The 22755-nt window shown below is 44.4% G+C and overlaps 1 protein-coding gene and 1 long non-coding RNA gene across 3 annotated transcripts in view; one reads left to right on the top strand and one right to left on the bottom strand.

Moving 5' to 3' along the window:
• The window catches only part of MAML2 (mastermind like transcriptional coactivator 2), a 298978-nt gene that overhangs the window by 15136 nt on the left and 261087 nt on the right, over positions 1–22755 (top strand). The window lies entirely within an intron of this gene.
• LOC311524172 lies at positions 1318–15768 on the bottom strand. The gene is made up of 3 exons (XR_014712496.1): positions 15486–15768; positions 13401–13538; positions 1318–4848 (listed from the first exon to the last, which is right to left on the bottom strand). It is a non-coding gene; the product is annotated as an uncharacterized lncRNA (long non-coding RNA).

The following is a 22755-nucleotide window of genomic DNA, read 5'->3' as shown; positions in this document are numbered from 1 at the left end:
GTACGACAGTGCAAAAGGGGAGATAAAGATAGGGTGGAAAAAATTCTTTTATTTGACAGACTGCGGAAGCAATACCTAGTGTAAGTGAATAAGGGGTTAATTCCAGCTCAGCTTCCCCCATCCCTACATAGGTGTTTAGTGGATGCATGTTAGGTCAGGTGGGGAGAATGCCTTTGCGAATCCGGGGCTTCACACTGAAGTGCTGAGGTGAACCCCAGACTGGGGAGTTTTCAATGATTTTCCTGCTTATGATCTTTTTTTTTTTATTTGCTTTCTTATTAGAATAATTAGCCCTGGAGGAAAAGACTTGTTGACAGCAGCAGTTGTTTTCTATGGAGCCAATCCACCAGATTTCAGACATGTCACTGCAATGGCATTTGGCAAAAGCGCCATAAAGGTTGTTCAGTTCAGGCTTATCACTTTTGAAAATCAGACAACATATATACGAGCCTAATTATGGCTTTAGAAGGCTAATTTTAGGCACTTGCCTTTCTATTCTATTCTATTCTATTCTGTGTAGGTTATTAGACTGCCTTCATCACTGTAGTATCTGAGCATCTGAGCTTTGAGGATCTTGACCCCAATTTTTAATGCACTAAGCAATCAGCAGCTCCCATTGCAATATTTTAGTGGGAGATGTTGGGTACACAGCACCTTTAATAATCAGTCACCTATTTAGAATTTAGTACCTTCATTTTTCTGTCATTACCACTCTATAATAGTTGCAAGAGGTGTTTCAGTGCAATAAATATTCTTGTAAGACCAAGGTCCCTAATCCTCTGTCCTATTTGCTTGCCAGGAAAGGGGAGAGAGTACACATCTGCATAGGGACTGGCAGGTGTTTGAGGCTCAAGATAAAAAACTACTGCTAGAGACATTTCCACAGGAATGTGGGTTTGATCCGGGTCCCATTCATGTCCATGGGAAAACTCCCATTCATTTTAATAGATGTTAGTGTTCAATCAGAGATGGTTGCAGAGAAATGTATTGATTTCCATCCCATGAAAGGATTTGATTCTGTGGCATTCTGAGATAGACTTATTTAGATTGCATGATCTTCAAGACAGGGGTAGTCAATCTCTATGGCCCTGATCATGCAAATACTTATGCATGTGCTTAACTTTATATGCCTGGATCGTCGCATTGAAATCAATAGGACTACTCTTGTGTAGAATGAAAATGTACGTAAGCATTTGAGTTTATTCAATACCTAACACAGCGGGCCCCAATCCTGAGAAGGGCCTCTGTGCATTTCAATAAATAATAATAAATAATACAAATAGTAAATTAATAAATAAGTAGCATCTTTATTGGTGTTTGACTTATTTTCTTAACACAGTTAATCGCATACTTTTTCTCTTTTAAACTGCTTTCTACTTTTACTGACAGGCCAATTGATATGAACCTCATATCCATGCCTTCACTTTTCCTTCTGATTGCTTAACCCCCAAGTAGCTTCTAGGAGTTGACTGGCGATCCATTTTCACAAGCTGAGTTCTTTCTTTAGTTCTCCCTACTGACTTTGTATAGTCACATAATCAGTTTCTCTTATACTTTTTGGCCACCTTTTGAAGAGAAAGAAGGTCATGGGGTTTTGGCTCTTACTTTCCAGGTAGAATTCTAACTATAATCCTTGTAATGAGAGCAGTTCTGCTTGTGGTTCAGGCTCTGTCAATGTGTCACCGAAAGCTCTCTTTCTCAGGAACTGGAACACAGTTGTGAACATTTGCTGCAGACTGAACTGACATTTGATGGCCAACAGCTGGCAACACTTTTTTTCCTTTTTCCAAGTTGACTTTAAAAGAATCATTTCACTTTTGCAAAGTTATGCATTTACAAAACAGGCTCTGGGCTAAGCCATACTCCACGACAATTGACTTCAGTGTGGATGCGTGGATGTGAGTAACTCAGAGCAGAAATTTGCATGGAAAGATTAAGACACATTTTTTTCCCACCAGGATAGTGGAAAACCGGGTTTGAGTTGCAAAATCAAATTTGGCATCGAATTACTCTGTGACATGATCCAATCACTTTTAGTAGTTAGAAACCAGCAATGTTGTAACCGGAGGTATTTAGCTTTGAAAAGTGTATTTTGCACATACACAGTAACTACTTTTCATAAGGACTTTTAACACACATATTTGCACGGTAGACCAGAATAGCTCAGAGGAAGTCAATCCAGTCTGTTGGGTAAACAGCATGTACTTGAAATATTTTCTATATATACACACATATATAAAACCTTCAACAGGCATATTTACTATACCTGATAAATTCTAGTCACTTCATTAATGTCATGACAGCATGTGAAGTCAATAACATCCCTTCTGAAAACTCTCTATATTGGATGTGTATTTATTGTGTTTGGCCCATAGTTCATAAATATGCATTTGGATAACCCACGTATTGAAAGGCCTCTTTACAGAAATACTCCATAACGTTGCTGTAAGGTACATTACTCCCAGGATGTGCTGTATGTACCTGGATCTCCAAGCACACAATCAAAGTATAGTTCTTTTGGCACAAAGCAGAAAGTCCCCCACCAAAAACCACCCTCATATCCCTCCCTAGTGGTTGACTGCTCCCCAGCCCCCACTTCTTAGCTGTCCTTTATGCACATTCACTCCCCTTTCACCTGGGGTCTCCCCCTGCCTTCCCTCCTTTCATGATCCTGACACTGCCTTGTAATGGTGTTTTTCTTCTGAGCTAGAGACAGGCTAACACAGACTTGCTGAACACATGGTTTCCACATGTTCTCCTCATCGCTCCTAATGTTTCTTCTATAACAGTGTCTCCCCATTCCCGCCCTGGCCATTTAACATTTCCCTTTCTGCCTCCTATTTCCTCTCTCTCTGTTTCTTTCCTTCAACTTTGATGGTTTAATGACAGTATGTGCACTCCTTCCCTTTTACTAAATGTTTCTATGGGACTAGTTCAGGAGTGGGTTTTTTTCATTGTTATAAGAAATTCAGGGCAAAACCCTATATTAATATACACTAAGATTGTGGATTTTATATGGCTGGAGTTTAATCACATAACATTGAAGCACACACATGACTGTGCATGAAAAGTCTTGCATCCGGGAAAACGCTTACAGCACATGCTTAAATGCTTTTCTCATAGTTTTTCTCATCGCACACGCTTTGCTGCATCAGGGCCTAATTTCTGAGAATCTGGTTTTATGGTCCTGGTTCATCAAGGTACTTAAGGATATATCTGACTTTAAGCAAGTGAATAGTCTCATTGCCTCAAACTGTCCAGGGTTTGAAAAAAACCCAACCAACCTGCCATTGTCACAGTTCTGCATCCGAGACGTAACACATTCATGTCGATGTGCGGATTATCTTGGCAAATTAAAAATAAATGAAGACTCATTAAGGTTGAGAATTAAAATGTTCTTGCAAATTCAGTGCAGTGTCTATGACCCTGTCAGTTTGTGAGATGTAGGCAAATAAAATAGTCAGGATATGCCTGGCTGAGCATGTCTGATCACAAGTGCCTTTGATTAATATAATGCATCCACTCACTGATGAAGCACCACAGACAATGATGCAGAAGAAAATGCACCAGGCCCTGAGGACTGTCCGACCAAAGAAAGAAAGGGTGAGCTGTTCTCGTCTCAGTTTGAAGACAATAGGTAATATTTCAAGTATCTAAGCAACATTTTCAAAAGTGACTTAGGCACTTAGGTCCAGATCCGCAAAGGTATTTAGGCTCCTAATTTCCACTGTAATCTGAAATAAAGAGAGAGGAGGGCCTATGTCCCAATGGTGATGCACCCACATAACTGAGAGCAGAAATGAGTCCATAGTCTTAGTTTAAGAATTCATTGTACTTCCTGGATTCATGTGAATATGAGACAATCTCAGCTTTCATGAAGAAAAATGAAATTTCTAGCCCTTATGGTTATGGAGGAAATCTTGAAAATGAGACCTGAGTGTACCCTAGAGGCTCAGAAACCAGAAGACAAAATGAACCCAAAATGTATTTGAAAAACCCCAAACTCCTGATTTTTAATCCAATCTCGTGATTTTTGGGGGCCTGATTCATGATGCTTGAATGCTGGGGCTTGGCAACACTGCAGTAAGTCATAAATGCAGTGTCGACAACTGCACCATTAGTTCATTATTTGTTTTACTTTTGCTTTTAAAAGTGTCTGTCCAAGGTTTTTTATGCTTATACAAAATATTAAAAGATATGCAAAGTAAGGATAACAATTACACTGGGAGCAAGAAGTCATGTTAGGGAATACGTTCCAAATGGAACAGCACACTGATAGAAAAATAATATGTAGGGTTACTGCCAGAAAAATCATTGATACAATCTAGCCCAGTGCACTGTAGTGATATCATAGGCAATCTAGGTACAAGGTTATATTAGCAGTGGTCTAGAATACAAAACTAAAGAGATTATACTGTTGCTGTATAAGGCATATGTTAGGCCTCCACTCAAAACTGGTGAAGAGATTCCACTCTGTACTCCATTTTATCTAATCTATCAGCATTTCTAAGGCATTTATTACCTTGTTATCCAGGAATGACAGGAATGATATTAGTGCCTTGGTAGAAACGCAGTGCAGAGACAACGAAATGAGACCTGATGTTCATAATCTAAATGACAAGGAAAAGTTAAAAGTCTTGGACCATGACACTACAAAGCGTTCCACATGGCAAATCCTCGTGGAGTCCCACTGACTTCCACCAGACTCGGCAGTGGTAAGGGGTTGCCTGCACATATTGGTTGCTGGGATCATAGACTTGCACTTATCCTCGTTAAAAAGAAGAGACCGTGAGATGATGTAGCTGATGTGCTGGTTGTTGAGTGGTTTCAAATGTCTTCATAATATTCCTGCCATTTAGAAAAAAAATCACATTGAAACAAACAAAATAAAAAAGAAGTGCTTTCGCAGTGTTACTAATAATACATCTGATTATTCAAATTGAAATAATATTAATGAGATGTTTTCCCCCCATTCATACTGTTTCTGCACTGTCTGGATTTCACTCAGTTTGGGCAATAGAAATGGGCTATAGTCAGTTTCACTTTTATTTCTAGTTCTCTGCAGAGGTGTGGGTAAAACAACCCTGACATCTTCAAAAAAAATAATAATCCCAAAACCTGTTTTCACTTATTTTAATGGTTTTTAAATCATGAAAGCCTTCCCATTGATTCCTTTTAGAAAGCATAAATATTGAGCCCAAAGGACTTGATGTTATCCCTTAAGCAGAAGTTTATAAAATTATTAAAGTAGTGAGAGATGCACAATATTTATATGGCTGAAGGGTTCAAAAACTAGAGTGTGACAGGCTGCTGGACTTTGGGTGCCTGTGCGCATCCCAGAGCAGCTGTTCTGGCCCTTTAAAACTGGGAGCTGTAGTCTCTGGGCACATGATTAGGAATAAACATGACCTAAAGCCAGATACAGGTTTCTTGCCTGTTAGGCCCGGGGCAGGAATGTTGTTGCAGGAGGTGTCCTCTACCTTCCCATTTTACAGGCAAGGTCTCTGTCACTGAGGCCACGTCTACACAGCTGTACCGCTTCCGCTGCGCCGTTGTAAGGTCTCGTAAGTATCTGCTCTATGCCAGTGGGAGAGAGCTCTCCTGCTGACATAATTAAACCACGCCCAATGAGCAGCAGTAGCTATGTTGGCGGGAGACCATCTCCCACCGACATAGCATTGTCCACACTAGAGTTTTTGTCAGTGAAACTTGTGTCGGTCGGGGGTGTGTTTGTGTGTGTGTGTTTGTGTTTTCACACTCCTGATCAACAAAAGTTTTGCCAACAACAGTGCTACTGTAGACAAAGCCTAAGTAGTTTATACTTTGAGCCTTTTGCAGCTTCTGTTTATTTAATAAAACACACCCTGAGGAAAGGGACCTGGAACTAAACTTGAGCATTTAGTGTCCTGGCTGGTGAATCCATCCTTCAGTTTACCTAAAGATAATAATCTAACAGTAAATACTGCACCCAGAAAGTGAGAGGAGTAGAAGATAGAAATACATAAAGGTGAAAAATGGGGCTGAGATCTTCAGTTAATGGGAACTGAGCATCTACTTCCCCAAGGCATCTTTGAAAATGTAAGCCTTGATTTTGTTTCTGGAGTGGGAAGAGATGGCACCGTAAAGCAGGAAGGTGGGATTAAGAACTCCTAATTCATTTCCCTGTCCTGGGTTAAATTGTTTCTCTTCCTGTGTAGCAATGCTGGAAGAATGGTAAGGAGCTCTTCCCCCAGTGCAACTGTGAAGGGGGCAGGCATCACCAGCCTCCTGGTACTGGAGTGTGCAAGGGTGCTTGAAATAGTGACCATCTCCAGCCAGGCTGTTTCTGGGTAAGCAGTGGATGCGGAAATGGTCCCTGTTCCCCTGTACACTGGAGAGAATGAATGCAGGGCCTGATTAGCCTCTCCCCAGATTTATACACCTGTAACCCCAGTTGACTCTAGATTTACATCAGTGTGAGAGGAGAATCACATTCTACCTGTGCATATGGAAAGAAGGCTGAAATTCCATCTCAGGTTAATAAACCATTTGATCTTTGCTCTGTCCTGGGTTATGATGTCACTGGAATCCCTCGGTGGAATTACATCCTTATTACATCCAAGTTAGTGAATGTTATCCCTTATAAGGGAACTCAAAACACAGTTGCTAGGATCGTGTTGGAGACTGCTAGAGTCAGTGGGAATTTCACCATGGAGTTAAATGGGAGCTGGATCACACCCTCAGAATCTAAATGAAACTTTGTTTTGAATCCTGAAACTGGCTGTATATAATACTAGGAAAGAATTTTCTTGGAGGAGTCAGACTTTTACTTTGCTATTATTACGGAGGCCTGAAGTCAACACTGAACCACTGTGTAATATCCGTATATATACACACGCAGTGATAATCCCGCAACTCTGCCGCCATTCCTCATGTTCGTTTTACCATAGTGTGCAAGTACCTGAAAGCCAACAGGGATAAATCACAAGCCTCTGCAATTTGAGCTAAAGAGACAACTTCTTCAAGTAAGAGCTGTAAGAGAGTCATATCCTCTGGGGCTCAGGCACAGAAGAGCCTGCATGACACACACTGGCCAGTGGGCTCCATTTGTAGTAAGGGTGACAGAATCTGACTCACATAAATTCATAGATATTTAGGTCAGAAGGGACCATTATGATCATCTAGTCTGACCTCCTGCACAAAGCAGGCACAGAATTTCACCCACCACTCCTGCAAAAAACCTCTCACCTATGTCTGTGCTATTGAAGTCCTCAAATCGTGGTTTAAAGACTTCAAGGAGCAGAGAATCTTCCAGCAAGTGACCCATGCCCCATGCTACAGAGGAAGGCGAAAAACCTCCAGGGCCTCTTCCAATCTGCCCTGGAGGAAAATTCCTTCCCAATCCCAAATATGGCGATCAGCTAAACCCTGAGCATATGGGCAAGATTCATCAGCCAGATACTACAGAAAATTCTTTCCTGGGTAACTCAGATCCCACCCCATCTAATATCCCATCACAGGCCATTGGTCCTATTTACCATGAAAATTTAATTACCAAAACCATGTTATCCCATCATACCATCTCCTCCATAAACTTATCGAGTTTAATCTTAAAGGCAGATAGATCTTTTGCCCACACTGCTTCCCTTGGAAGGCTATTCCAGAACTTCACTTCCTCTGATGGTTAGAAACCTTCATCTAAATTTCCTGGTGGCCATGGGTGACTTGATTCCTCTGGTGATTAATAAAGGAGTAAGGGAGATTCTGTCTTTCACTCGAGGTTGCTAGTTAGAATCTAACATAAGGTCCCGGCCAAGGGTTATTAGCATCTGACAGCTGTTTAGTTGCCTATGTGAAATATATCGGTGGTCTCACTTCAGTTCTTCCTGGACAAAAGTCTGTATTAAAAAAAGACAAGCACTGCTGCTGCTACTTACTGGCATCCTTTTTGGCGGTGTCAGCAGAGAGGCCAGGTGCCTCCTGGCTATTGAATCGTCCCTCCAGGTTGGTGTTGAAGTACATGGGTCGGGCAGTGTGGAAGCTTGCATGGCTGCTGCCCGGGCTGCACTTGTATTGGAGCTAATGTGAGGGGTTGAATCTCAGAGCTTTGATTTTTAACACCTTTCCCCAGCAATATACTTACTTACTGGGGATTTTTTTAACGTACTTAAGAAATGGTTTCGGGTCAGTCCTGTGATGCGTGTGAATGGTTCGGTGGTAGTACTAGAGGATGAAGCAGGTGGGGATGTGATCCGAATTTGGGGTTGTCATTATGTTGGAGTGACAGGGCTTTTTTAAAATGCACCTCAAAGTGGGTGTCACTGTAATTTAGCTAATTCATAGAACGCTGTTTTCATTTGTGTATAATTTATTTATCCTCGGCTCCTTTTGTCAGCCTTAGCCCAGCAGATATTGGGCCTAGCATATGGGCACTGTAAAAGCAGCTTGAAGTGGGTATAAAACAACTTTACATCCACTTTAAGGCCCCATTACAGTGCTGGAATGGTGTCAAGCAGCCTTAATGGGAATCAGAATTATGTCCATTGTTTTAGGAAACCAGACCTGATTCTCACTAAGACCCCATTAACACTGCTCTGGTACGTGTAATTTACACCCACTCCAAAGCCTCCTATGGTGCCAGAACAGTGTAAAGGGACCACGTAAATAAGAATCAGACTGACCAAGTTTAATGCCAGATTGGAGCCAGAGTTTGAACTTGTAACAATGAAGCCATTTTTCAAACACAGTGAAAGAAATGGGACAGTTTTGTGAAGCGTGAAATACGCCCTCTTGTATAAGGAGATGACTCCAAAGGGACCCAATGGAATTTTACCAAACTTACCCCCAAAAAATTAATTTTGGGATATGAGAAACTTCAGCCTGGTGGGCCTGATTCTCATGTATAATAAGAGTGCTTTACACAGCTTTAGGGGTGTAATACACCTTTAATATGGGTGTCAGTGTCATTTCCTATTTTAAACCCCCTTTACATGTCCGGAGAGATGCAAAGTGGTCTTGGTGTAATACTAAGGGCCCAAAGGTACTTTTTTCTGGAAAAGTATTTACCTGATTATAGTGGTTTAGGAAAAACGATGGGGCTGATTCTCATTTACACTAAGGACTTGTCTATTCTAGAAAGTTGAGCTGCTTTAACTATGTCAGGTTAATGAAACTCGCAAACCTCTCCTAGATCACACTATCAGTGTAAAACTGCTTATCCTGGTATAACTGCATGTACTCTAGGGCTATATCTGCAAAAAATCACTCCCTAAACCACATAGCTAAAATGGTATAACATTGCTAATGTGGACCAGATCTAAGGCCCCTTGGTACTACTCTAACAGTGTAAAGGGGTCTTGAAGTGAGGGCATGTCTACAGTATCAACTTAAGTCGACATACAGCCACCTCAGTAATTACTGTGTTTTTTCATGTCCACACCACCCTCCTTCTGTTGGTGGAGTGTGTCCCCACCAGAAGTGCTTGCACAGACTTAAGAAGGATCCCGGCCCCCTGCTCCAAGCCAGGCTGCCGCTCGGGCCCCCTGCTCCAAGCAGCAGCTGGGCTTAGAGCTGGGCGCCCGGGCAGGAGCCCGCCTTGGAGCGGGGAGCATGGAGCCAAGAGCCTGGGCAGCAGCAGGGCTCCCAGTGGGGAGCAGAGAGCCTGGGTGGCAGCCAGGCTCCAGCTGGAATCCCACACCTTCCCCGGGATGACAGCCCAAGCTGTGAGCCAGGCAGGGGGTTCACTGCAGGGAGACTACCTGCCTTTCTTGTCAATTTCACAGCTCCAGTACAGAGCTGTGACATTAACAAGCAGGACAGCCAACAGTAAGGCTAGGCCTACACTAGACAGCTTACCGCAGCACAGCTGTACCCATGCAGCTGTGATGCTGTAAAATCTCCCGTATAGCCGCCCTATGCCGATGGCAGAGAGCTCTCCTATCGACATAATTAAACTACCGCCAATGAGCGGCGGCAGCTCTGTGGGCGGGAGACGTTCTCCCATCGACATAGCGCTGTGCATACCGGCGCTTCTGTATGCGTGACTCATGTTGCCCAGGGTCGGTTTTTTTCACACCCCCTGAGCGACATAAGTTATACAGACAAAAGACATAGCCTTAGTAACGCAGTGTCTGCACATACACTGCGTCGCCCTAACTACACTGACATAAGCCCTACGCCTCTTGTGGAGTTATTATGGCAGTGTACTAGGGCATTTACTTTGGCGAGAGCAAGGCTGTAGTGTAGCCGTAACCTGCCTTACGTTGACCTAACTCTGTAGTGTAGACAAGGAATGTAAAGGGAATCTAGCGGTATAAAGGGGCTATAGTGGAAATGAGATTTGGGGCCCTATAGGCCTTATTTGCCATGGCCTTGCAGCTTGTGTAGTCATTTGCTCCTGTGCAAAGTGGATGTAAAATGCAGCCAGTGGCGTTTTAACCCCACTTTGCACAGGTGTAAATGACCACATCAGATGCAAGGCAGTGGCAAGCCAGGCTCTTTGGTTCTGCTTAAGCTCTCACATCTGTGTAAATCAGGAGTAATAGTACTGAAACCAGTCGGTCAGAGCCAGGTTTCAGTTGCACTGTCAAAGTCTGGAGTAAATCCATTGAAGTCAGAATCTGGCTCAGTGGAGCCACATGTGGGTAAGTGAGAGAAGAATCAGGCCTTCAGACGTCATAGACGGTAGCAGGGTTCTGGTGACGTTTAAGTAAATCACTCAACCTTGAGGAACACAGTTATGCTTACATTTTTTCAGCAGTTATACACTGGGCATACAGCACCGCTCTTGTCTTTTTAAGAAAAAGTACATCTAAAAGTGTTCAGTATTTCTATGCCTGTTCCTTCCTTTGATCTCATTTAAAGCTGGGAGCAGAGGGTAACTTGATCTCAGATTCTCTCTCCTTTCATGGATGATAATTAGTACAGGTCCAGAAGCTGGGTGCAATGATATCCTTCTCTGTGCTACAAGGGGAGAAGCAGAATGGACTGGAGTGATTGTTTGCTGTGTTGATGACTGTGATGTTGCCATGGAAAAGCTGGAGACTTCAGGGGAGTTTGTGTTTTGTTGGGCAGCAAGCCAAGCTGCTTTGACTTATTACAACTGTGTGAGTGAGCAAGCCTTGCAGAACTATATCCCTGTGTAGAAATTCAAAGGAGGGGGAAAGCACAGGACTGCTTTAATGAGGGAGCAAGAGAGAGTGCACTTTACTAAGTGTGCCTTTCAATAAGTATGTGAGATGCAAACAAAAATTCTGTTATCTTCTTTGGAAAACTGTTCTACTTACTCCTAAGTACTGGATTCTGAGCAGTAAAAACAATAAGATCTCAAGTAATCCCCCCTAGAAGCCAACAGAACTGTTTAATTGCCTGTATCTGCTCAGAAAGGAGCTCTTAAAGTTCTGCTGAGCCCCAGTCCATTAAAGCCTTTGATCTATTCCAGAAACAAAAGTGGAAAGAGACTACACTGTTTTCATTCTCACAGCTGAATGAAGTGCAAAAAGTAAATAAGCAGTGTAAATAGTGCAATGTAAATGAATGCTCTGATCCTGCAAAGGCCTATGCACATGCTTAACTTTACACACTGTGTAAAGTTAATAATTCCTAGTTCTGATATGATGCTTTTTCATCAGCAGATCTCAAAGTGCTTTACAAAGGAGGTCAGAATCATAATCCCCTTTTTACATAAGGGGAAACTGAGGCAAAAACCAGCAGAGTGATTTGCCCAAGATCACCCAGCACACGAGTGGAATAGAATTTAAGATTCCAGCGTGCCAGGCCAGTGCATTATCCATTTAGAACACTGCCTCCTAAGTTAAGCACCTACAGAAGTCTCTGCAGGGTCTGGGCCTAGGTTTTAAAAAATCTATCCAAGAATTATTCACATAGCATTTTTTTAAATACACGACTTCTATGCTGACTACATTCCTTTAATGTGAACTGCTGTGCCCTGTTTTCATGTAGGTGTGTGGGTATTTTGTGAGTGCATCTTGGGGCTCTGAAGATCCATTTGCTACAGTTAAATACTGCTGCTTTTTTTTTTCTTCTGTTTTGTTCCAAACAGTGCTGAAAAAGATGCACCTAGGAATTATATTTTACAATGCACATGTCAGGGGTTAATGATTTAAATGTACTAATAAAATAGGGGTATAAACTTGCAAAAGTCCATTTTTCTAAAACAAATTCTGATCAAAGCTTTTGAAGGAAACCATTTCTGAGTGACTTTTCTTTCTAATTTGGTATAAGAATATAGGATGAAAATCTGACTCTGTTGAAGTCAATAGCAAAACTCCCATTAACTTCAATCAAGGGTGACTCCTGCAAACCCTTCTGTCATGATGTGAGAGAACTCATGAGGACCATTGGCTTCAGTGGAGCCAGGGTGATTATCTGTCTGACATGGTTTTCACTGAGAAGTTTGGGTTCAGGTGCTGCAGACACTGAAGGCAATGACGAAACCTTCTGCTGACTTACTGGGAGCTGGACAAGGTCCTAAAACTGTGTACTTTGCTCCACTTAGCAAGATATATTTGGCTTAGTTAAAAAACAAGTTTCCAAATATTTCAGTGTCTGAGTTTTCCAAATAAGTATACAGTTGAATGTGTGTGTGTGTGTGTGTGTGTGAGAGAGAGAGAGAGAGAAACCTTGAAGTGGATAAAAAAACATAAAGCCACAGACCCTCAGCTGATGTAAATGTCATAGCTCTATTGACTTCAGTGGAACTATGACTATTTACATTAGCTGAGGATCTGCCCCAGAGAATCTATGAGTTTTGCTTTAAAGTTGATGAACTGTTGTAACTGGTTTTACATATTCCTATTTCCCTTTTCTTTTAATATCAGCTGTTTTGTGGTGTTGACATTTTGGAACACAAATTCAAGTTCTCCAGCCAGAGTTGGAGTCACTGCCCATTCAGGGACTCTCCAATTTAATGAGAACTTCAATATTTGTAATCAGACCTCTCAGAATGCCAAGTCTGGGATGCAGTCTGTGACAAAGAACAAAAATGAGGGTCATAAGAAACGTGTTCACTCAGGAAACTGAAACTGCCCTGTGAGTCATTCTGTTAGGGTAAATCACCCTTTCTATAACCTCAGTTTCCTGAGTCTTTATTTCTCATGTAGATGGGCCAAATTGGTGATGCTCCACTGAGTTCCGTGGAGGTGCTCTCATTTATACCAGCAGAAAATTTGGCCTGATAATGTTCAGCAATAGACACCAGATATGTATGGAATGCAGATAACTTTGGGACTAAAGTGAATGATGTTCCTTGAAAGGAGGGGGATGTTTTTACTAGCTGATAGGCCAAATAGACTACTGGCATTAGAGGGCACAACTCCGCCACTGGTTTCCAAAGAGGATGTTGCTACTGAGCACAGAGTAAAACCATTCAAATACACAGCTTTTAAATCAAAGGCACTAACCTCCAAATCAACCCGGGTGTTGTCAGTGCATGTTCTCCTGGGTAGTGCTTTGTAACCTTCACGTTTCCTTCCCTAGAACCTTTTCATTCTTCATCTTCCTTCCACTACTCTGGTCTGCCAAGGGTTCTGCAGGAACAGCTGGAAAAGGCAGCAAGAGTAGCTTTCTGTAGTAACACGAACTGTGGTGTCAGAGAAAGTCGGGACGTCAGCTTCCGGAGCTCCTGGTTTGTTTTTCTTCCCCATGGGAAAATGGTCTTAGCATATACAGAGCAGCAATGGTTTATGTGGCTTCCCAGCCCCAAATGATAGTCTCAGAGGCTTACATATTCTTCTACAAGCATCAGGGAATGAAATCCAACAGACCTGTGTTAGGGGTCTGCACTCTATGCTCCCTCTGTCCCTGACTCTGTGGAAACTCCCATTGGGCGTGTCTACCCTAGAACAATGGGCTGGGATTGAATTGGGGAATTAACTCACCTCAACCTAACCACAACCTTTTTGCCAGTGTGGACTCATTGTGAAGCCTTTTGCCTTGATTGAGTAGGTTGGGCACGTAATGGCTCCCCCAAAACACACTTTGGCCTATCCAGTCGAGGTAGAAGTTATTGTAATGCAGCCACGCTCGGAAAAAGGTCATGGTTTGGTGGAGGCTAATTAACTTACCCAACCTGGCCTTAACCCTTTGTGCTAGAGTTGACGTTACCCACTGTGGTAGACTGGGCTTTGTGGATCAAGCAGTGGGCATGTCGGCTCTCTAGCGTACTCCCTATTGAGCCTCGTGGTCCTCCAAACTGCTAACCTTAGTTGCTGTGGGCACCGTGAAATCTTACTTCGTTTCTGCAGTCCCCAAAGAGGGCGGGAGGTTTCCCTGAGCTCCGGCAGAGTATCCAGTGACAGTCTGCATCACAGCAGCAGTACTGCAGCTTCAGGTTCCCCATACAGCTCTACAAGCTGCAGGGTTTGGATGCCACTGGACCTTGTGGAGTCTCCTATGTCCTCTGGTGCCCCTCTGTATTATACCCCCGGAGCAGGGGTGGGCAAACTTTTTGGCCTGAGGGCCACATAGGCATTGAGAAACTGTATGGAGGGCCAGGTAGGGAGGGCTGTGCCCCCGCCCCCTTATCTGCCCCCTCTCATTACCTGCCCCCCCTGACTGCCCCCCTCAGAACCCCTGACCCATCCAATGCCCCCTGCTCCTTGTCCCTGATAGCCCCCTCCTGGCATCCCTGCCCCTAACCGCCCCCCGGGACCCCACCCCCTAACTAACCCCCCCTGCTCCCTGTCCCCTGCCCTGACCCCTATCCACACCCCTGCCCCAGACAGCCCCCCCCCCGGAATCCCATGCCTATCCAACCCCTCCCTGTCCCCTGACTGCCCACCCAGAACCTCCGCCCTATCCAACCACCCCCTGCTCCCTGCCCCTTAACCAACCCCCCACCCCCTTACCATGCTGCTCAGAGCAGCAGGAGCTCGCAGCCCTACTGCCCGGCCGGAGCCAGCCACACCCCTGCGCTGCCCAGCTGGAGCGGCAGGTCAGAGCGCGTGCGGTGCGCTGAGGCTGTGGGGGAGGGGGGACAGCAGGGGAGGGGCTAGGGGACAGCCTCCCCGGCCGGGAGCTCAGGGGCCAGGCAGGACGGTCCCGCAGGCCGGATGTGGCCCGCGGTCCATAGTTTGCCCACCTCTTCCCCAGAGCGTAGGACTTTGTCCTAGCTGTTTAGCTATACATGTAGACCAGCATGCCTTAGGGCGTGATGCAACACCCACTGAAGTCAATGCAGAGACCCACACTCCCATGAAATTCAATGGACAAGCGATCAGGCCCCTCTTGCCTTATACTGTCTTAATACAGCTCCCAGTTTAGGAAAGCATTTAAGTTCCATTGACTCCAGTGGGATCTAAAACTGTGCTTAAAGCCACACACGTGCTTCCTGAATAGGGGTGCTTTGCCGAATCAGGGCCACAGGACTTCGCTCAGCTGAGTGTTTGTTGTTGCTGTTTTTTTAAATCAAAGAAGAGATTCAAAAGAACAACAAGCTCTGCGGAAACAGCATGAAAATAATCATATTACACTGTGCAGATTACAACCTGAATGAATCTTCAGTAGTCCGTAACTCCATCCATACATGTTTCAAGGGCCCCGCAGTAGTTCCAACATGTTACAGCTAATAAATCCCTTTATTGCAGGAGTTGTTTGTTTCAGCCACCAAGCAGAAAGTTCACCTGCAGGTGCAGAAGGCCTGTGTGTAGAAGCAGAATTCAGATTTACAGCTGTTGTCACTTATCCCAGTCTCTATTGCAACAAATCATTTTGTTAGGGGAAGAGAATCCGCTGTTGGCCGACCAAGACACACAGTCAGGAATGTGAAATGTGGCTTTGTTAGTTTAAAAGAGAACATCGCCTCAGATGTTGCACTGGGTTGTTTTATAAAGATTTAGAAAAATCAGTCATAAATCGAATGCTGGTTTAAGCTGCACACAATGTCTTGTTTTCTATCATCAAAGAAGTCATTTACTATCTTCTTTCTCTTTAATCGTAAGTGTGGATCAAGCACAGGGTTGTAAAATTTCAGCAATATCCCTCTAAGGCCAGTTATTACTTCCGTCTGTGATTCTGTTTGATTTTCTAAAAATGAGTCAGTTACTTTCTTTAAAGCCTTGTAACAGCTTGGTGCATGTAAGCTGCACTCTTAGCATCACCGGCTAAACAAGTCTGCACAATAGAAGACTTCCTTACAGCCTGAGTCTGCCAAGTCTGCACTCAGTGCTGCACGGAGGAGTCATGTTACTGTTCAGCAAGGTCATACAGGCCTAAAATAATCCCTGATGTTTATCCTTCCCAGAGGGTAGTAAGCACTCCACAAACACCAGCACAAGAAAACCCATTAAGAAAAAGAAAGAAGTTTCAAAATAAAACATCGCTGATAGGTTTTGACGTCGGTGATCAATAGAAAAGCATGGGGAGCACCCATTAATAGTTTGTGATCTCAGAAATAATCTGAATTGAGTTACTTTGCTAGGATGGGGAGGCTACTTGATCATCTCTGTATTGCCAGGTTGTCCCCAAAGATTGCCAGGTATATTTTTAATACTTAATGCTGCACCCTGAGTTTGTACAGGAAAGGAAAGGCATGGGGAGGTGCTGTTATTCTTAGGCTGCCCCCATGTATAGGGAGAGCTGTTTGACAGGTTAGTTCTATTGGTATCTTAGAGGCTAGATAGGTTCATGGCCCCCATCCCCACAGTATATGAGCACCTCACAATGGGTAATGTGTTTGTCCTCACCACACCCCTGGGAAGTGCCCCCAGCCCCATTTTACAGATGGGGAACTGAAGCACACAGTAGATTGCCCAAGCTCACATAAGAAGTCTGTGGCCAACCAGGAAATCGATCTGTTGCCTCCTATTCCCAAAGCCGGTCAATTCCACTTAGTAGGTATGTGGTTTTGCTGCTGACCCAGCATTGCAGTGACTCTGGTGCAGAGGGGAGAGGTCATGGAGGAGAAGGAATCGACAGGAGAAAATGGCTTGCTGTGGAGAGGGAGATATGTCCCTAATGCTCCTCCTTCAGCGGGGAGACTTGGCAGGCAGAAACTTATCTCACACAGGTTCTTTATTTTCCCAAGACTTTGCTAGCTATTTAGGGTGTGATAGCTCTGACTTTAGCCAGCCGTCATACTGGCAGATGCTATGTAAGCTTTCCACATAGCTCTGCAATCCTGACCTGCAACAATCCAGCTATTCCAGTCCGGGGTCTGTCTTGAGCAGAGATTGCGATCTGTGCCAGATTGCGTGGTGGTTTTCTGATGTGAACAGATGGGACTAGGGGGCAGGCTACATCTGCTCACAGAATTCTTCTGCCTTTGCAGTTGTTTTGAATGGGTGAGAGTTCTTGGGGGATTATTGATTTGAGCTGAAATGCTCCTTTTCTGTAATGCTTGTTGTGCCGGCGAGGGAACCCGCACTGCAAATCATACAATCAGGCTGAGGAGGAAAAGAGCTGTTAGTTCATCCAGCTCTTCTCCTTCCCAGTGAAGGACTGAACCCTTCAGGCCCTTTGCTTGTGCTTTGTTCAGTCTAGCTTGAAAGTCCCAGCTGCGGGAACCTCCCCTGAACCCCTGCTCCACAGCCTAATACAGCTCACTGGCAGCACATTTCCTGATATTCAGCCTAGCGCTCCCCTCTCTTAATTGCATGCGTGATTCCTGGTTACACCCGCCTGCAGCAGCCTAAGGGCCAGACTTTTAAAAGGGCCCAGCACCCAAAATTGGAGCCGGATTTTGAAAAGAACTCAGCTCCTGTTGTGGCACCTCAGGGACATGCCCAGATGGTGAGCAAGGGAGTGCTGAGAAACCTTGGAAAATAAGTTGCTTTCCTGCTTGCTTTTTGCACCCTTCAATATTTGCAGCACGTTATCAGGCAGGCCCTCTCCCCCCCGCAGTTGTTTCAGAGCCAAACTATGCAGAGTTTTCCTCATAAATCAATCCCTCCTGCCCCTGGGCTGAGGCCTCTGTTCTGCCAAGAGGAAGTTGGGAGGGGGTGGAGGGAAGGTGGATCTCAGCCACTTTTCCACTCCCCTAATCTTGGGACGGCCAGGGACAGAAACAGCCCCCAGCATCATTTAAAACCACCTCAGGGCTGCTCTGAGTGATGCTGCCTGCAGTCTGTGAAGCTGAGGATCTCGTGGTATGCTATGTATTCTGCCCCACCATGCTCCCTACAGGGAGGAGGGCCAAATGGGAGGGCTACACTGGCCTTGCTCCACCTGAGGAGGCCTGTGTCCTTATTCTCCTTTAGGGCAGCCAGAATTGGGGGCCAAGGATTGAGACACCAGGATGTTTTAGTTGCTCCTCTCAAAAGTCTCTTCAGTTTGTCAGCATCAGTCTGGTCCAAAAGTTCCTAGTTCAAGCCACCCTATTCTAGCTCCATGACAGGGTGCCTTTGAAGGACGCGTCCCAGAACCAGGTCACATTGCAAACTCATGTTTAATTTGCGGCTCGCTATCACCCCTAGATCTCTGTTAGCATTAACCCTTCCCAGGTTTCCCCACCTCAATGCATGAATGTGTGTCCGGTAATTAGTCCCCATATGTAGCAGCATGCAGCTTTCCATGTTACATCTCAGGCTGTTATTGTTTCTGTCCTCATCAGGTCCCTTTGCATTCATCCTCGTTGTTTGCTGTTTCTCCGTCTTAACGTTGATACGTGCCTCACCGCATGAGGGCCCCCCACGAGTTGCTACGCTGCTATCTATTAGCGGTTGATTATGCTGTTTCTGCCAGATTTCAGTCCATCTGATAGTGTCCCTAGCCAAGCAAATTCAATTTCACTTCTCGTTTAAGATTTTGTCCACTAATAAATTTGCAATTCTAACAAACGAACAAAAAAAGCAATCAGGTTTGTCTGGCAAAACTCATTTTTTTTAAACCCATGCTGCTTCTTATTCCTGGTTCCATTACCCTCTAGCTGCTTAGGTATTTTCTTTCTTAATATTAGCTCCATTATGTTACTCTGGAGAGTGACTGGAATTAAGAGATTATAATTACCAGGATCGCTCTTCAAGCCTTATTTAGAAGTTGGTACTAGAGCTGCTTTTCTTTAATCTTTGGCTTGGGTTTGGTTTACCTTGATGTTTAAGGAATAATTGTCAGTCGTGTAGTAAGTCCGTTACCTAATTCCTTTAATACCTTATGGTGATGGTGCTCGGCAAGGCAAGAAGCATTGGGGTCGACGGGGCTAATCAAGGACTGAGAGCAACAGACTCCTTCATTCTAATCATGGCTTGGAGATGGTCTCTCTGCATGGGCTTAGTCAAACCTTTTTTACACCTGTAAAATAGGAGGATTAATACTTATCTTCATGGGGACAAGTTGAAAAGTCCTATTCATGTGCTAAAAATCCACCAGAATTCACATAAATAGGACTTGATTAGCCCATTAGTGTTGGACCTATTTGGCTAACACTCCCTTGCAAAACCGAGTACTGTGTTGGCAACTATGCACAGTCCCAAGCGTCTGGATTTTGCTTCTCTTCAAGCATGAACTTGGTACTAGAAAGGCCTGAGGTTCACTTTTTAGCTTAAATGAATCAATTAAGCTGCTGTACCCCTCTAAAAATCATCTCATTAACCCTCCCCCAGATTTTCAGGCTGTGCCCTGTGCATGCAGTGTGATCATTAGGGCAGGCTAGGTATGCTGTGAATAATTTTTACATACCCACCCAAAACTACCTCCACCAACCCTGGTTACTCATTTCAATAGATTCTACTGCCACACAACAAAATACCCGGGGCAGGAAGGAAGGGAGAGGGGCGTCAAAATGTCCCTGCCTTTTTAATGGGAGCAAAATTATACACATTCATCACGCAGCTACAGTCAAACTCTAGCTGGCTCGAGTCAACTCTTGTTAAATGCTGGCTGGAGACGTTGGTTTTTACTGCAGTTCTTAAGCTTCCAAGAAAGGACATGTGACTTTGCTAAATTAAATTTCATTCACAGTGCTGTTTTCTTCTGTGTACCTGCCGTGGCAATTTTGTTTCTGAGATGGATAGTTTGTAGGTATATTTTAGACTGTGAATCAGTTATTGTGAATTCATGCATGTTAAAAATTAATGTGCAATTTGTGTTTATAGCTTTTAAAACTTTTGGTATGGCTTGCGAAGTATACTTGCTCAGTGGTGCCACCTTTTGCAATTTTTATCACAAGTCTCATGATAGTGTTTTTCTTCAATCCCTAGCTCCTGGAGTCATGTGACTATGGGAGAATCTCAATTTTCAATAAGTTTTTAGCCCTTGTGGTTGGTGATGAAGAGTTGAAAGCATGAACCTTGAAAGCACAAAATCCAGAAGGCAAATATAAAGAACCCGACATGTAGCACCTCCCATGTTTAAGGCAGCACTGGGCTCTTACATTATCCGGTGAAGAGCAGCTTCTAGTTGGCTTGCTCTTCTGCAACTTGCTCCCTTCCTGGTGACTTTGCATTTTAGGGGATCTGTATCCTGGTTTATGCCAGCAGAATAGATGGACAGTTCAAAACAGTGTGACTGGAGCATGCTTTGGAGAGCCTGGGGTATAGTGTGCATGTTGTGACTAACAAGAGGTGCCCATGAGGATATTTTGGTGTTTGGGTTGTCTTTTTTTGTAGACAACACAGGAGTATGTGGTATCTTTCAGAGAAATAAAGGGCACATTCCCTCCTCGAAAGAGCTAACAATCTGCCCTGGCCCTGGTTTAGAAAGAGACAGTCATGAGCAATAATTATAACTGGACCCATTTTCAGCAATATTATCTCCTCGGTGTGGGAAGAAATAATGCTAGTCTCAACACGAATTTCCTCTGAGTTTTTCCTTCCCTCTAGTACAGGGAGAATGGTCCCTTAAATCCTCAGAGGCTAATGCTGTCCACACAGCAGCCATGTGCCTCCTCATTGATTCCCAGTACAGTTCCCCTATGCTGCCCACTTTGGCCAGTTCCTCAGAATCCCCATCAGGGTATCAGAGAAGCGTAGCAGGGTGATTACAGCGTGTGCATTCTCTTGGTCAGGGAATGCCTATGAGGTTGATGTAGGGGTGATGGCAGCATAGAAAGGGGACATCTCTCTTGGCCCCTGCTTGGTGTAACCGCCAAAGGCCAATTCCTGTGGTGCGACCTCAGAAAGGGCATGCTGCACAGAGAGTTTCCACTCCTTCCGTTCGCCCCACAACCCATATATGCCTGCTCTGGGTTTCCTGTGCTTCCAGAAGTGGAGGAAACAGTTGGGCGCATTTAAGGGATAGTGGGAGAAAAACAAAACAAAAAACCCTCCTTGAAGTTCTGCTTTAGAAACTAGAGCCCCTGCATTTCAGAAATCTCCAGGTAAATGAGCAGCTGTCCTGAGAGACAAGTAGCAGGACTTTATTGCTCTTTGGCTACCATTTCAGAAGTGTTTCTTCAGATCCAATGTGAAATCAGCGAGCCATCCTTCTGCCTTTAGATTAGCCTCCTAGCTTCTTGGATTGATCCTGCCAAGTGCTGGGTGCCCTCACCTCCCACTGATGTCAGCGGGAGATGAGGGCGTTGAGCACCTTCCAGGAAACGGTCTTCAGTGCAGTTCTTGGGTGCTCTTGGTGCCTTATTTTGTCTGTGACTGAAACTGTTAGCAATGTTGGCTGCACAAGAAGGGTTTGATATCAGACTGTAACGTCTGTGCACAGAGAAGAGTGTGGACTATTCACATCTCTGAGGGATGTAGCTATACAAATGTAAGCTCCTGGTGTTGGCCACCCCAAGGCTCTCAGTAGATACTCTGCATCTTCCAGAACTGGGTCATCACTTAAAGACAGTGTATACTGCAGTTAGGCAGCATAGTGCACTGTAGATTTTCTTAATTAGCTACGATGGGACTATTTGAGGTAACAGGGTCAGTTTAATTGGTTTCTATGGAACACAGGGTGGTGCTCAATAACCAAATGCATTGATGACGTTTAAAAAAGAGAGTATTTACTATTTACTGTAGCCTCTTCTGTAGGGCAGTGCTTTTCAACTTCTGAGTTAAAATGAAAGTGACCAATAAGAGCAGAGGGACCAAGTACTAAGGGACCAATGGCCTGCTTCCTTTGCAGGCAATAGGAGTTTTGCCATTGCCTTCAACGGGTACAGAATCAAGCCTGAGGCACCATGTCAACAGCTGGCAGATGGGGCTATTCGCTGTGATGCAAATATTTTTTTTCCAGAAAGCCTGGCACATCTGTTATTTCTGCAGTGCATGCAAGAGTCACCAGAAAGTTGGAGACCTGAGGTGCCATTTGCCTGTTCCTAACGAGCCACGCTTCAAAATTACCAGTAAACAAAGGACAGGTGGTCAGCTCTAGGACCAAAACTCTGCCCTTGCTTACTTGATTGTAATGGGGATGTGTGAGGACCAGATTTGGCCCCCAAGTTAAATGTAATTGGCCAGACTCGTCTCTGGTGTCAATTCATTACAATCCAGGAATGAATAAATCCAAGTGAGTTTGATCCAATATGTTCCACCCTGCCTCCACTTCCTTGTACTGTTCTTTGTTTTTTTAACCTAGATTTTTATTGAAAACGTTCCAATACACAATAAGCAGAAAGACACAAAGAGGAGGTGCAGCCAATGTGCTAAGGCCAGGGTGGTTTACTCCATCATCGCACTCTTTTGGGATGGATAAATATTATGTGCGATGTCCTCCATTCAGACCCCGATTGCTTAGCTCAAAGCAGCTGGAAAGTGGAGACTCCCCTGTGACAGAGGGGGACCCTGGGGTGATGTGGAGAAGCTTAAATGGCTCCTCACCATCCACTCCTCTTCCACATCGCGGGAGGGTGGGGGAGGCATGGCAAAGGTGGGAGGGATGGAG

The sequence above is a fragment of the Lepidochelys olivacea genome (assembly GCF_965140295.1).
Source record: "Lepidochelys olivacea isolate rLepOli2 genome assembly, chromosome: 1".
In the NCBI taxonomy this organism is placed as follows: domain Eukaryota; kingdom Metazoa; phylum Chordata; order Testudines; family Cheloniidae; genus Lepidochelys; species Lepidochelys olivacea.
This window is presented reverse-complemented; position numbering and strand designations above follow the sequence as displayed.